The following is a 17,573-nucleotide window of genomic DNA, read 5'->3' on the forward strand; positions in this document are numbered from 1 at the left end:
GGATCGCGTCACGGATGACGCGATCGCTCCGCCCATGCCCTTAAATGGACCGCCGCCTCTGTGGGTGAGGCCGTCCTGAAGGGCTCCACTTCCCCGCCGCCCCTGTGTAGTGGGCGGTCGGGAAGTGGTTAAGACCAGACATGTCACTGGAAGGCAAGATCACCAGACTCAGACTCACATATTTCGGCCACGTGATGCGATCAAATTCCTTAGCAAAATACTTTTTTTTTAAAGAGAATTTTTTTATTGTTTAAAATACAGAGAACAAAAAAAAAATCAAGATAAAAAAAGAAAAAAGTAAAACATAGAAGAGAAAAAGAAAGGCCAATCCAGCACACATGTAAATAGTTACAATAATCAATATACAGTTAAATTCGACAGTACAACAGGTCCCAAATATTTTTCAGAACAAGATTACAGTTTCTCACCACTTGCACAGATCGCTGATCGCTGATGATTAGTACACTGAAATAGTAATAGTACATAGAAATATATCTATAGTCGTCATTAAACCCATTGAAGATCCTGAACAGCTATGTTTATGTCAAGATTAGGGATCGTAGTTTCCGCAGCATTTACCCACCTATACCAGACTTTGTCAAATTTTTTTAATTGATTTCGTGATTGGTATGTGATCTTGTATAGTGGGAGCGCTGAGTTTACTACTTTTTCCAATCTCTTATAGTGGGAACTAATGGTAGTTTCCATTTCAAGGTTATGGCTTTTCTGGCATAAAATAATTTTGATAAGGATTGATTGATTTTTGCTGCAGGGCAGATCACCCAAAATTCCCAATAAGCATAGCTGTACATCTAGGATCACTGGTAGTTGTATAGTATCACGCAAAGTGTGTAACAGATTTACAGTACTTATTAACTAAGGGGCAGTTCCATATGCAGTGGAGAAAATCAGCATGGGGGGCCTTGCACTTAAAACAACCATCGTCATACGAGGAACTCATTTTAGCTAGTTTTAATGGTGTGTAGTAGACTTGGTGGAGCCATTTAATATTTATAATTTTATCATATGTGGCAATGATATCTTTATTGAAGCTTTCGGCATGTTCTGACCATTGCTCTTGGGATACGTTGGGGTCGAGGACCGACCATCGATTTCTGGTGGCTGTAACCCTCCTGGCATTTCAATGGGTATCTTAGCAAAATACTTAATGCTAGGACTGATTAGTGGCAAATGGCGACAAGGCCACCAGAGAATGTGTTGGCTTGACGCTATCAAAGCTGACATAGAATTGAGCTTAAGGCAACTGGGAGAAATGGTAAAAGATCAGACAGCATGGAGAGAGCTAACCCATACATTCACTAATCCTGGGTACACACTGAGATTTTATGGTCGATTTACTGTCAGATAGATTATTTCCAACATGTTCGATTTGCTTTCCGATCGATTGCCGAGCATTTTCTGATCGATTTCGGTTAACTTTAATAGGAAAATCGGTTGGAAAATGCTCAGGAATTGATCGGAAAGCAAATCGAACATGTTGGAAATAATCGATCTGACTGTAAATCGGCCATAAAATCTCATAGTGTGTACCCAGCATATAAGTCAGATACAACTGAATGAATAACATCATCATCACTAGTAGTAGTAGCAGTAGTCACAGTCACTACTCACTAGTCAGTGTGTACAGTATCACTTAGTATTGTTATTTATTTGCTACTTGTTTGACTGCTACAGTTTATTTAGATTTTTCTTCTGTGTCAGTGAGAGAGTTAGCTTAGTGTTCTACCAGCTATCTGCAATTGTTGATTTACTTTACAGAGCATTCCCCTTAATTTAGCTGCAATTCGGGGTCAATGACTCAATTTTTTTTAGCTATTAGCATAAAGTTAGTTAGTACTAATGCACTTAGGCCTGGTGCACACCAGAGGAGTTTTTCTGAGCGTTTTGAGTTTTTAAATCTGCTGCAAATGTTATCCTATGTGTCTGTGCACACTGGAGCAATGAGGTTTTGTAAAAAAAACCATAGCATTACATTGGGAAGAGCTTTTAGAGGTTTCAAAAGCTCTTCCCAATGTAATGCTATGGGGTTTTTTACTAAACCTCATTGCTCCAGTGTGCATAGACATATAGGATAACATTAGCAGCAGATTTAAAAACTCAAAACACTCAGAAAAACTCCTCTGGTGTGCACCAGGCCTTAGTGTAGTATTCCTTGTCTAGAAAATAGAAGATCAAGATGGCACCGGACTCGGACGCCTCGGCCACAGGGCTCCGGCCTTTTTCTCCCTTTTGAGGAGGTCTCTCCCTCCACTCATCTCTGGCTTCGTCTCGTGCTGGGGTAAGAGGCAGAAGGCATCGGTGGAGTCAGTCTGGCCCCGCAATAGCCACAGACTGCGGGAGGGAAGGCAAGTGAGTGGCATCCATGTCACCAGCTGCTCGGAGAGGATCAGCTGTTCGGGGGCCCACGTGCAGCATGGAACTTAGCCAGCACGGAGCTCCACTGATCTGCCGCCGCTGCCCCCGGACCATCAGGGACACCATCAGCGCCAAGCCACCGACCCCACGCAGCATTTGAGGCCCGACGACCAGGTTTGGCTCCTAGGGAGAGGCCACCATCCTCCGCACACACAGGGGACAATGCCATGCAGGCCTCCAGCGGTGCGCCCGGCTGCACAATCCGCCTGGCCGACAGCTGATCAGCTGTTCGGGCTTTTTCTGCTGCTGCACTGAGCCAGCCCCTCAGCCACCACCACTCCATGAGTGCAGGAGGCCTTACCTGCTGGGTCTCTCACGTGGTAGGGGGGTCCTTTCCAGCAGAGCTGGGACAAGGTCCTCCAGCACCCAAGGCTGAGACACCAAAGTGCGCCCCTCTATCCCTCCCACTCCAGCCGTCACACACTGATTGCTATTAGACTAAGAGGCGCCACAGGGTTCACAACCTCCCCAACACCTTAATATCTAGTTATATGGCTTGCAGTCACTGCCATGTATCCCCTTTTCTTATTTCTTTCTGCTTCAAACACAATTAGGAATGACAGCTGAATGAATTCTGCGCCCCCTCCTACGCTGCGCCCTGAGGCTGGAACCTCTCCAGCCTATGCCTTGGCCCGGCCCTGCTTTCCAGCCGTAGCCCCCAGCCTTTATCAGGGTCATCCGCCACCGCGGATGATGTATCGCCCACCACTCAGTCTGCCTGCTTCACCACTCAGCCCGGATGACTACCACCTGGCAATTTTCCATGGGGATAGACTCTATTCAGACTTTTCGTCGGACCCTGGGGTGCTTCATTTTATCCTGCAGCCCTGGGGGGGGGGGGGGGGAGACTCTGCCTCTGTCTCTCTCCTCTTGCCCTGGTTCTTTCTCTTCTCTCTTTCCTTCCTCAATCTCTTTAGCTATTCCTTCTCTTTTTCTCTCTTTTCGCTGTCCACTTTTTCTCCAGGACACACGGCGGGCGTCTGGAGCTGCTGCGGAGCTGAGCGAACGCCACCGGCAGATGGCCACCGGCTGCTCCCCTCACACAGCTCTCCAGACTTCCCCACGCGTCCGTCAGTATAGCTAGTGTGCTGTATATATAAGTATAAGCTACTTGTACTACTGTACCTGACTGTATATGTTGGATTGCATGCATGTGTTTGTACCATCTCCGACCCTGTCTGTGCCAAAAATAATTCCGGGTACAACCCCCGTTGTACTTGGCGAAATAAACGTGATTCTGATTCTGATTCTGATAATGTTCACTTAATAGGCACAGGCAGGTTTTGTGTGCTTGTATAGGCCATTTCTTGTTTGTGCTTTTCTGTGCTACGTGTCGTTTCTTGTCTGTATTTGATTAGATGAGGTAATAGTTTGGACTGTGGAAATTATTACACATTTCATTTACACACATTTATTGTATAAAAGTTGTATAATTAACAATGTCTGGCAGGGGCAGAGACACAGTCCTCTGCCATGAGTCCTCCTCTTACCAGCACCAGATCGCAAGTGACCTCTACCCCAACTGTCCCCAGCTCCCTGGAAGAAACCCCATTGTTTTTCAGCCCAGCCTTATTCTGGGGATACACGGTACATTTTCCCCCTTATCAATCGAGCCGCTGATGGCTCGATTGATAATTTCCGACAGGCCCAATGACCCGACTCGATCCCCACCCGCTTGATCCCCGTGGGCGGACAATAGCGGGGAGTCAAGCGGAAGATAAGGAAGCGCCCGCGGGGACGAGTGGGAATCGATCCGGATGGCGGCGGGGACAAGCGGGGACACGGCGGGAGTGGATTCGGTGGCTAATCGAGCTGCCGGGTCATACCGTGTATCCCCAGCATTAGGGAGTTTGTTGCAGATAGCTTTGGAGGCTGCAGATGTGTTCCTGGTGCCTGGTAGACAGGATCTGCAAGGTGTGGATCTGCAGGAGGAAAAATTCCTCACTGCATATTCTCCTCTGTCCGGCCTGTCACCTGTGGGAGGAGAAGGTTGTGGTGATGATGACAGCCGCAGCAGCATCCCACGCACCCCACCCATTACACATTGGTTACAGACCTAAGTGAGAAAGAGGTGGGACAAGTAGCAGGCAATTTGTCATAATCTGCAGCGGTTTGTGATGTTGCTAAGGTCCTAGGGTCAGAGGAGAAAGTGAGCGATTTTTGGGGGGGGGGTTCAGGTGATCCTGCTTTTGCTCCAGGTCTCTGATGTGAGCTCAGACGACGCAGAGAAACAAGCAAGGCAGAGGGTGGGAAAGTGCATCATGGACTCCAGGGGCAGGGCCTCCAGTGGACATGGAAGTCAGCAACCACAGCCAACTGCTGAAACCACCCGCTGAAACCACAGTGCCTTCTGCACCCCTTCAAGATGCATCCAGAAGCTGAACGAGATGCTGGCCCATGCAATGTGTTCTCAGCTCCTGCCATACTCCCTTGTGGAGGAGGGGACCAATGTGCAGTGGCTGCTGCTGTACCAGGTTCCTGAGTGGCTGATCCCACCACTACTTGTTTAAGATGGATGTTCAAGCACGACATGTCTTCATAGTGGAGAATGTGTCCTGTGTGCTCGATCACCAGTTTGGCAACAGGGAACATCTCACTATGGACTCATGGAGTAGCCGCTTCAGACAGGGCTGCTATCGGTCCTTCATCTCCTGTACCCCTCTAGAAGAGGGTAACATATTGTGTTTGTATTTATGTGTAAGGTGAACTTAGCATCTAAGGCGGAAATTCGCCTTAGGAATTAGCATGGTGGAACTAAAATGTGGAGAGAGAAGTTTAAAGAGAAACTGCAACCAAGAATTGAACTTTATCCCAATCAGTAGCCGATACCCCCTTTTACATGAGAAATCTATTTCTTTTCACAAACAGACCATCAGGGGCGCTGTATGACTGATATTGTGGTGAAACCCCTCCCACAAAGAAATTCAGAGTACGTACTCTTGGCAGTTTTCTGTCTGTGAACCCTGTTGCATTGTGGGAAATAGCGGTTTACAGCTGTTTCCAACTGCCAAAACAGCAAGCAGCAGCTACATCACTTGCCAGCAGTAAAAATGTCACCATGTGATAAATGTCAGAATATAAATCTGGGATTTGAAATATTTTACAATGGGCAAACACTGACTAAATCATTTATACGTAATTATTGTAAAAATAAAGCACTTTTTTTATCACATTTTCACTGGAGTTCCTCTTTAAGGCCTGGAACCCACTGCAAAATGCAATCGCTAGTGTTTCGTATGAGCAGTTTGTAAGCGATTCCTTGAGCGTTTTAGGGAGCGATTTTAAAAAGTGTATCACTTTGCCGGCGGTTGTGTATCGATTAGCGTTTTAAAGTCTGATTGGTCCCTTCTATTAATTTTTATTTTGTTACAGTGTACATTAACTTCAAAACGCTAACAAAATCACTCCGTGCAAGTTTTGATGAGCGATTATATACTTTACATTGAAGCGCAAACGCTAACAAAATGCTGCATGTCCTGTGTTTGCGATTTTGCTAATCGCAATCACTTCTGTGGAATTTGCACCATCAATTTACATTGGCAGAGCATTTAGGAAAATCTCTAGCGATTTCTCACGTTCCCTAAACGCTCAAAAAAAATCGCTGAGATGGTTGCATACACTGGTTGCTAAGGTGATGGTATATACAAAGCAGTGGAACCTTCTGGAAGTTCCACGCAGCCAGTCCAAATAGTACAGCACAGAGGGGCAGAGCGCACGAGACACAGCCAGAGGGAACTGATTTTAACCAGTTTCCCTCAGCACGCCAAAGTCAGTCAGGAGAGCGCTTTGAGAGGGTCAGGGGGTGGTGGTGAGCTGGAGAGGAGGCTGGGAGAGAAATTACGCAACAGTCACCCCATGAGTCAAGGAGGGGACCCCAACGCCAACCCGGAGACCACCATCAGAGGAAGGAGGGCAGCAGCAACCAGGCCCGACAGTAACCGGAAGCCAAGTGCAGTGTGTGCAGGCAAGATCTGAGCTAACGCGTAGGGAAAGAAACTCTGGCAGCTCAGATGAGTATAGGCCTTGCGCCAGCTACAAGCCAGAGTCTGTGTTCAGAGAAGGGCCAGTGTTCAGTGGAGGTTTGCTGAAATAGAGAGATGGCTAACCCAAAGTACTGAAGAGGCATATTCTGATCAAAGTGGCGTGACTAGAGACTGCCTGTTTGATAAAGCCTTAAAGAGACAGAGACAATGGCCTCAATTCACTAAGCTTATCTCAAGTCTCAAATAACATTTCTAGAGTCATCGCTGTCAGGAACCGGCCCCTGCAGATACGGTTCCTAGCTGCGGGTTTGACCAGATCGAGAGGGGAAGCAGCCTTAGTCGAGCTACCACAAGGCTGTGACCCCTCAAACACTTCTCACTGCCACGACTAGCTGTTGCTAGACACTTTCACTCTGCTGTCGAGCGACACGCACTGGCGTTTTCATACGTTGGGTCAGCTGCGCGCTTTAGGCCAACGTATGACAAACGACCCACACACACGCACAATTGCAATCTTACACTGTAGTGAAGCAAAACTACTAACCGTCGTTCCGAACGATACTGTTAGCCACTCAGAGTCTTCCCACTCTGCTGTCGAGCGCAGAAGTGCCCCATACACACAATGCCATTACAATCTTATACGGTAGTGTCGCTCAATCATACAATCAGGCATGGACTTATACACAGTTACACTTCAGTCTCTTCTAGGCTATGGGTGTTAGTTTAGTGCAGCAGAAGTCAAACTTATTAAATAACGATTTAATATTCCAGGAAAGTGGAACAATGTAGAAAATAATATATACAAAAGATTTACAAAAACAGTAAAAGTTACAAAATAAAAGTTGCAAGGATAAAAGTTACAAAGATACACACAAGGCTATTTGCTTACCAAAATAAACAGGGATCAAGATAGAATAACCTTGGACTTGGTTTTTGTGGACGGACACAGTTCTGGTTGGACCAAGAGCCAACTTAACTTGGACCGGGAGTCCACCCAGCTACAGCTACCGTCAGGAACGGACTGATTTTAGGCATCTGCCCCTGCCCTTTATGCTGGGAGATCTGCCCTGAGGTCACAAGCCAGTTTGGAAGGGGGAACTAGTTTTAATTAAATTTCCAGACATAATTTAATTCCCAGAGATCTAACTTCCACATGTAAAAGTATATTATAGCACACACACAACAAAAGACTTCCCTACTCCAGGTTACAGGTGACAACACATTGGTGACAGTATTTCCTAGCATATCAAAGGTAAGGATCTGACTGGCTATTGACTAATTAGCCATCTCCTTGCCAGAGGCTAGCAAATCCATTTAGCATTCCGTGCTCTTAAAGGGACACTTAAGTCAAACAAAAAAAATGAGTTTTACTCACCTGGGGCTTCCAATAGCCCGCTGCAGCTGTCCAGTGCCCTCGCTATCTTCCTCCGATCCTCCTGGCCCCGCCAGCAGCCACTTCCTGTTTTGGTGACAGGAGCTGACAGGCTGGGGACGCGAGTGATTCTTCGCGTTCCTGACCACAATAGCGCCATCTATGCTGCTATAGCATATATCATATACCATATAGCAGCATAGAGGGTGCTAATGTGTCTGGGAACGCGAAGAATCACTCGCGTCCCCAGCCTGTCAGCTCCTGTCACCGAAACAGGAAGTGGCTGCCGGCGGGACCAGGAGGATCGGAGGGAGACGGCGAGGGCACCGGACAGCTGCAGGGGGCTATTGGAAGCCCTAGGTGAGTAAAACTCATTTTTTTTGTTTGACTTAAGTGTCCCTTTAAGTGTTTCCTAATTAGTAGCAGACAATGATCGAGTTAATTTACATGTACATACAGGAACTCCATGAAGCCAGTCTGGCATATCTACACCTTTGACATAATACACATCAGATAGAAAAATGAAAGAATATGTTCCTGTATTATCCTTAACATCATCAGCACCCCAATATATCACCACAATCACCATGGTGATAAGTCATGTTGTATTCAGGAAACATTTTACCTCAGACAAACAAAGTTAACTCTTCAATCCTTAAAATAACTACAGAATTCTAAAGTTAAAGAGTAACTGTCAGGCTGCAGAAGCGAATTTAAACCTCTATTCTCCTGTGTTAAACAGTTTAGAAGGAAGCCATAAAGCAATTAGTGAAGATAAAAATCTCAGTTACCTTTGATGTGTGCTTATCAGAAAGGCTGTTATAGAACCATAAGGACGCAAGCCGCATACTAAACTGCAAAGCATTCTGGGGCCCTCCCCTCGGCTGCTAATGAGACGGTACAGGAGCTTCTAATCAGTCCAGCGAGTAGCACTGATAAATATCCGGGCAGAGTACACTGCAGGAGTCAGCTATTGTTCCTAGCCACATGGCTCATTAATATTCACTGCACACTGTGTTGTTCAAGTAGGAGCTTATCTGTGATCAGGAAGCAGGCAGGACATGACGACACATTTGACAGAAAAACATGGAGCCTGCCATGAGCTGTCAGGAGCATCTATCTCTGCATATACTATATACAAATTCTGTGAAATCCAAACGTGGACAGTGAAATGCATATGTAATGTAAGTACAGCCAATCTTTAGCTACTGATATATGTGTTTATTTTCTCTGAGACCTTATACCTAACAGCTCCTCTTTAAAGACAGGATGTTAATTAACGGTGTGTGAAAATAGCTACAGAGGAGGTAACTTAAGGAATGAAGAGATAACGCTCACTATGCCGAGGCCATTGTGATGATAATTCATTTGCTGATGGCAAGATACTGCTGCCCAGCCAAAGGAATATAATCTGCAGCTGAGTGTATTAAGTGTGTGAACAGTGGCGTAGCTTAGGAGCTGTGGGCCCCGATTCAAGTTTTACAATGGGGGCCCCAAGCACTATATACATAACAATTGATACAGTGCACCGAAACCCGCAAATGCCAACCACAGTGTCAGAGGTGGAAGAAGGGGATGGGGAACAGCTTGTTAATGATTACCACTATTCAAAATATCTATAGAAGTGATTATTATGAACACAGGACCAATAGAAAGCAAATACTACAGTTGAGGGAGGGCCCCTTGGGGCCCCTCTAGCCCAAGAATCCTGATGCGGTCGCGACCTCTGCACCCTCTATTGCTCCGCCCCTTTGTGTGAGCCTTTCTGTCACCAGAAGGCCTCTTGCACACTGCATGCATTTCTGATACCGATTCCGCTTTTTACCTCTGATTCCAATTTTTAATCTTTACTGCATGCTGCTTTTTTTGATCCGTTTTTGTGTTGAATGTATTCAGGGAAAATCGGAATCGGAAACTGAACCGGAATCAGAATCAGAATACGGATTTGCAGTGTGCTGGAAGCCGAAAAGATATCAGCCTCCATTAAGCTCCCCTCAGAACTGACACAGTTAACCATTCGCAGTAATCCTGATCTCCTGTCTTTAAAGGGGTTCTTAATCGAATGAGGGAAACAATAAAAAGTGTTTTATGCATTAACTATTAAACATCCTTCTAAAATAGTGTAAAAAGTTTTTTTTAAAAATGAATGGTTTCATCAATACAACATGTAATGTAAATAGTGACGGATGACGACTGGGAGGCTAATCCATTTGTTAAGGGTGGTTTTTTTTTTACTTTCATTTTACAACCATAACAGCTGCCTACATAGTTTTCAGTGGTATAACCCACTTCTAGCAGGAATCACCGTTCTAGCTTTAACAGCGGAGCTCTGCTGAGCTCTTCTATATGTGTTTACATTGTTGCCAGGCAAACACACAGACCCCGGGTGCAGGGAGTAGTTTGTGCAAAAAGTCAAATTATATTGAATCAAATCTGACAAAGAATCATATGGTGTAAATGGGACGGATTCTGGCTCATTCTCCCAGCAGCTTATGACTCTCTGCACAAATGACTCCATGCACAGAGGTCTGTTTGGTTGCCTGGCAACAATGTAAACACATATTGAGGAGCTCAGCAGAGCTCAGCTGTTATAGCTATAACTGCGATTCCTGCTAGAAGTGGGTTATACCACTGAAAACTATAGGCTTCAATTCACCAAGCTTAACTCCTGTCTTTAATAACTCTTCTGAGCTGTTTTACAGTTATCACAATGATATCACCATGGTGATAACTGTAAAACAGCTCAGAAGAGTTATTAAAGACAGGAGTTAAGCTTAGTGAATTGAGGCCTATGTAGGCTGCAGTTATGGTTGTGAAATGAAAGTAAAAAAAAAAAAAAATTAAAAAAAAAAAAACCACCCTTAAATGGATTCGCCTCCCAGTCCGTCATCCGTCACTATTTACATTACATGTTGTATTGAATTCATTTTAAAAAAAAAAAAATGTTTTACACTATTTTAGAAGGATGTTTAATAGTTTATGTATAAACCGCTTTATTTTTTCCCACATTCGCGGAAGAACCCCTTTAATAATGTTTCTATAGTTATCACCATGGTTATGAGGCATGTATTATTCAGGAAACATTTTACCTCAGGCAAACCTAAAGTTAACTCTTCTGTCCTTAAAATAACTCCAGAATTCTTAAGTTAAAGGCCTCAATTTACTAAGATCATGCTGTAGATGATAAGGCAAGAGAAAACGTACCTCCACACAGTGAGAGAGTTACCTTATCTCTTCATCCTTAAAGGGACACTTAAGTCAAACAAAAAAAAATGAGTTTTACTCACCTGGGGCTTCCAATAGCCCCCTGCAGCTCTCCGGTGCCCTCGTTGTCTCCCTCCGATCCTCCTGGCCCCGCCGGCAGCCACTTCCTGTTTCGGTGACAGGAGCTGACAGGCTGGGGACGCGAGTGATTCTTCGCGTTCCCAGACACATTAGCACCCTCTATGCTGCTATATGGTATATGATATATGCTATAGCAGCATAGATGGCGCTATTGTGGCCAGGAACGCGAAGAATCACTCGCGTCCCCAGCCTGTCAGCTCCTGTCACCGAAACAGGAAGTGGCTGCCGGCGGGGCCAGGAGGATCGGAGGGAGATGGCGAGGGCACCAGACAGCTGCAGGGGGCTATTGAAAGCCCTAGGTGAGTAAAACTAATTTTTTTTGTTTGACTTAAGTGTCCCTTTAAGTTACCTCCTCTGTAGTTAATTTACCTCCTCTGTAGTTATTTTCACAGGCAGTTAATTAACAACCTTCCTTTAACTCTGGAGTTATTTTACGGATCGAAGAGTTAACTTAAAGACAGAAGAGTTAACTTTAGGTTTGCCTGAGGTAAAATGTTTCCTGAATACTACATGCCTTGTCACCATGGTGATAACTCTAGAAATGTTATTAACCACTTCACCACTGAGGGGTTTTACCCCCTGACCACCAGAGCAATTTTCACCTTTCAGCGCTCCTTCCATTCATTTGTCTATAACTTTATCGTTACTTATCACAATGAAATGAACTATATCTTGTTTTTTCCCGCCACCAATTAGGCTTTCTTTAGGTGGGACATTATGCCAAGAATTATTTTATTTTAAATGTGTTTTAATGGAAAAATAGGAAAAATGTGGGAAAAAATTAATTATTTTTCAGTTTTCGGCCATTATAGTTTTTAAATAATGCATGCTACTGTAATTAAAACCCATGAAATTTATTTGCCCTTTTGTCCCGGTTATAAAACCGTTTAAATTATGTCCCTATCACAATGTTTGGCACCAATATTTTATTTGGAAATAAAGGTGCATTTTTTTCAGTTTTGCGTCCATCCCTAATTACAAGCCCATAGTTTATAAAGTAACAGTGTTGTACCCTCCTGACATAAATATTTAAAAAGTTCAGTCCCTAAGGTAACTATTTCTGTATTTTTTTTTAATTGTAAATTTTTTATTATTTTTTTTATTACAAAAAAAAAAAAATGGGGAGTGTGGAAGGTAATGAGTTAATTTTTTGTGTATAACTAATTCATTTGTATGTGAAAAATGTTTAGGGTGTAGTTTTACTATTTGGCCACAAGATGGCACCAGTAACTTTGTTTATTGTGACCTCCAATCGTCCTTCCGGACGCTTGGAGGAAGTAGTAGGAGGCTGGGTAAGTTTTTTTTTTTACAATGATCGCGCTGCTTAGCGGAAAAGCAGCGGATCATTGCGGGGCTTAGATCAACGAACGGGAATGGATTTTCCCGTTCATTGATCTCCGGGCGAGCGGCCAGCGGCGTGTTTACCCGCAGGAATGCGCGCTAGAGCGATCGGGCGAGCGGGCAGCGGCGGGAGCGAGTAAAGTACGGATTTCTCCGTCCCTGGGGGTTAAAGGATGGAAAAAGGGACGGAGAAATTCGTACGGGCGGGGGTAAAGACGGGATAAAGACGGGAGATGAGCTTAGTGAATTGAGGCCAATGAGTCAAGACAGGCTGTTAATTAACTGCGTGTGAAAAAAACTACAGAGGAGGTAACTTAAGGAATTAAGAGATAAGATAACTCTCTCACTGTGTGGTGGCAAGTTTTCTCTTGCCTTATCTTCAGCATGATCTTAGTGAATGGAGGCCATAGTTCCTGTCAATCGTTTTCAAGTCATAAATTCAGAGTTCATTGTTCTTCAGTTGATGTGTTCTGCAGTATTCACTAAAAACCTGATATGAGAAGTGAGCCAAAGTGTCATTTAAGTGTTGCCTAGGTGCATGGCCTGAGAGAAAGATAACAAAAGCGAGATGAAGAGAACCTGTCAATGAAAGATGACAAAGGGGCCCATGCACTGGTCGATTTCAGCAATCGATCGATTCTATAGAATCGATCAATCAGAAAAAAAAAAATCAGAAAATCTATTCTATCAAATTCCACATTCGATTGATTTGCAGCCGATATTGATCGATTTGATCTTAGTCTGTTAACCTGTCAGTCTTAACCACTTGCCAACCACCCACTACCTATGGGCGTCGGCAAGGTGGCACCCCCAGGACTAATTAGCCGGGGATCACGCGCATAGATGCGTGCATATCCACCGGCATTAAGCTCCACCCACCCACAATGTCAACCCGCTGGCCTTTTAGCAGTTGTTAATGATGATCTGCCGCATAGAAAGTGTATAATACACTTTGTTCTGTATACAACGTGTATTATACAGGCTGCTTCCTCCCCTGGTGGTCCCAGTGATCGAGCAACCACCAGGGGAGGAGGCAGCCCTTGTAATAGTCACATAAGCACACTGATCCTGCCCCGCTGCCCCCTGATCGCCCACAGCACCCCTCAGACCCCCCTCATCACACCCTCAGACCACTGTTTGCACCAAATCACCAATCACCCCTGTCACTATGCCAACGCTACATTTTATATTCGTTCCTAAACTGCCCCCCTGGGGGCTCCTGATCACCCCCCCACACACCCTCATCTATTCTCCCCTGTTATCACCCACTGATCACCTGTCAATCACCCATAAATCACCCCCTGTCAATCACCCATCAATCACCCCCTGTCACTGCCACCCATCAGATCAGACCCTAACCTGCCCCTTGCGGGCACCTGATCACCCGCCCACACCCTCAGATCGCCCACAGACCCGCCCTCAGATCACCACCCAAGTGCATTGTTTACATCTGTTCTCCCCTCTAATCACACCTTGATCACCTACCAATCACCCCCTGGCACTACTAACCATCAGATCAGACCCTAATCTGACCCTTGCGGGAACCCAATCACCGACCCACACCCTCAGAACGCCTTCAGAGGCTCAGACCACCTCTGATCAACTCGCCAGTGCATTGCTTGCATATATTCTCCCCTGTAATTACCTACTGATCACCTATCAATCACCCCGTCACCCCCTTTAACCCCCTGTCACTGCTACCCATCAGATCAGACCCTAATCTGCCCCTTGCGGGCACCCAAACACCCGCCCACACCCTCAGACCCCCCTGATCACCTCCCCAGTGCATTGATTGCATCTATCCTCCCCTCTAATCACCTCCTGTCACCCCCTAACACTCCTACCCATCAGATCAGGCCCTAATCTGCCCCCTTCGGGCTTCTGATCACCCGCCCACACACTCAGATCCCCCTCAGACACCCCCCCCCCCCCGTCACTATCCTAGTGATCTAAAAACAGTGATCAGTGAAAACTGTCACTTTTTTAGTATCACTAGTGTTAACAGTTAGGCCAGTTATTTAGCTAGGGCCCTTCGTTGGGTAGTTAGCGTCAGTTAGCACCCAGCCCACCACACCACAGTCACTAATTTAGTTGCACCGACATCACTGTCGCTAATCAGCATTGCTACTATATAGTATCTGTAAGTGATCATTACTGATCGCAGTCAGATCTATATTAGGATCACTAGGATACAATAATAATGCAGTGTTTGACCGATCAGGCCTGATCGTTCACCTGCACTTGCATTCAGCCCGCCCAACCGCAGTGACAGAATTTTTTTTCTAATCACTACAAAAAACACTGTACAATAGCTGTGGCACTGTAAAGATCAGTTTTGATTTCTTTTTAATCAAAACTCAGTAACGGCAGCTTTCTACTTCACAAGTACTCCCTTTTACTAGGTAGGCGCTCTTTTTCCTGGGTAGTCTCAGAGGAATACACCCTAAATTTAGCAGTCCACCATGGCAAAAAAAGGGGTATTCAGCTGAAGAGGCCGCCGAGATTCTGGCCCAGTTGGGTGAGCACGATTGGGAAGCCTCATCCAACGAATCATCGGGGTCAGAATACGAAACAGTGAACAGCAATGGCTCTCTGACCGATAGCAATGACGAGGTTGAGGTCCCGGCTAGAGCAAGACGTACCAGACCCCATGTCACTGGACCGCAGGTTGTACAGGATCAGACTCAAGGGCAGCAGAGTGGTGCTAGCGCTGATCCGAGTTTTCTTGGTGAGGCATGCACCAGCAGTGTAGCATCTCCTGGACCTAGCACCAGTACTACCATAGACCCTGGTGAAGTGGCCAGCGCCAGCATGGTAGTAGAAACTGGTTCGGTAGCACGTGCATTAAGACCCGCAGCCACCAGCAAAACGGACCCGTACTACCCATAGTCTCCCAGAGGTGCTGGCAAATCCCAATTGGCAATCCCCTGATTCTGCCACACCCATACTGCCCCCCTTTCACCGCCCAGTCTGGAGTCCAGGTGGAGACTAGGATTGGCCCTAGAGTTTTTTCATCTGTTCTGCACCGTGGATCTCTATGACTTAATTGTGGCTGAGACCAACCGTTATGCCACACAATACGCAACCGCCAATCCGAGAAGCTGCCATGCCCAGCCTTTTCGGTAGAAACCACTCCAAGTTTCCAAACGTAACATTTTTTTGGGCCTTCTCCTTAACATAAGTCTAGTCCAAAAGAATGTATTGCGGTCTTATTGGTCTACACACCCAATACATCACATGCCCATGTTCACTGCAGACATGTCCAGGTCACGATTTGAGAACATCCTGCTCTTCCTGCACTTGAGTGCCAATACAACCTGTCATCTAAGAGGCCACCCTGCTTATGACCAGTTCCACAAAAAAATCGGCCCCTCATAGACCACCTGTCATCAAAATTTGCAGAGGATTATAGCCCTGAACAGTAATTTTGAGGCATTTGGTTTCCAGACTACTACTCACGGTTTTGGGCCCCTAAAATGCCAGGGCAGTATAGGAACCCCACAAGTGACCCCATTTTAGAAAGACGACACCCCAAGGTATTCTGTTAGGTGTATGATGAGTTCATAGAAGATTTTATTTTTTGTCACAAGTTAGTGGAAAATGATACTTTGTGAAAAAAACAATAAAAATCAATTTCCGCTAACTTGTGACAAAAAATAAAATCTATGAACTCACCATACTCCTAACGGAATACCTTGGGGTGTCATCTTTCTAAAATGGGGTCACTTGTGGTGTTCCTATACTGCCCTGGCATTTTAGGGGCCCTAAACTGTGAGGAGTAGTCTGGAAATCAAATGCCTCAAAATGACCTAAAGGTACTCATAGGACTTTGGGCCCCTTAGCGCACATAGGCTGCAAAAAAGTGTCACACATGTGGTATCGCCGTACTCAGGATAAGTATTATAATGTGTTTTGGGGTGTATCTTTACAAATACCCATGCTGGGTGGGAGAAATATCTCTGTAAATGGACAATTGTGTGTAAAAAAATAATAATTCTCATTTACAGAGATATTTCTCCCACCCAGCATGGGAATGTGTAAAAATACACCCCAAAACACATTATACTATTTCTCCTGAGTACGGCGATACCACATGCGTGACACTTTTTTGCAGCCTAGGTGCGGTAAGGGGCCCAAAGTCCTATGAGCACCTTAAGGCTTTACAGGTGTGCTTACAATTTAGCACACCCCAAAATTCCAGGACAGTAAACACCCCACAAATGACTTCATTTTGGAAAGTAGACACCCCAAAGTATTCAGAGAGGGCATGATGAGTCCGTGGCAGATTTCATTTTTTTTTTTTTTTTGGTCACAAGTTAGCAGAAATGAAAACACTTTTTTTATTTTATTTTTTTGTCACAAAGTGTCATTTTCAATAACTTGTGACAAAAAATAAAATCTTCTATGAACTCAGCATGCCTCTCAGTTAATACTTTGGGATGTCTTCTTTCAAAAATGGGGTCATTTGGGGGGTATTTATACTATCCTGGAATTTTAGCACCTCATGCAACATGACAGGTGCTCAGAAAAGTCAGACATGCTTCAAACTGGGGAAATTCACTTTTTGCACCATAGTTTGTAAACGTTATAACTTTTACCCAAACAAAAAAAAAATCCAATAAGTGTCTATTCATTGATCAAAGACATGTAGCACAATAAATTTAGACAAAAATGTATATAGAAATTTTACTTTATTTGAAAAATGTCAGCACAGAAAGTAAAAAAAAAAATCATTTTTTTTTTACAAAATTCATGTCTTTTTTGATGAATATAATAAAAACTAAAAATCACAGCAGCAATCAAATTGCACCAAAAGAAAGCTGTATTAGTGACAAGAAAATGAAGTAAAATTAATTTAGATAGTAGGTTGTATGACCAAGCAATAAACCGTTAAATCTGCAGTGGTCTGAATGGGAAAAAAGTGTTTGGTCCTTAACCCATTCAGGTTCCGTGGTTTTCACGAGAGAAATGTTCACCTCCCATTCATTAGCCTATAACTTTATCACTACTTATCACAATGAACTGATCTATATCTTGTTTTTTCCGCCACCAATTAGGCTTTCTTTGGGGGGTACATTTTGCTAAGAGCCACTTTA

The sequence above is a fragment of the Hyperolius riggenbachi genome, chromosome 10 (assembly GCF_040937935.1).
Source record: "Hyperolius riggenbachi isolate aHypRig1 chromosome 10, aHypRig1.pri, whole genome shotgun sequence".
NCBI classification, from domain to species: Eukaryota; Metazoa; Chordata; class Amphibia; order Anura; family Hyperoliidae; genus Hyperolius; species Hyperolius riggenbachi.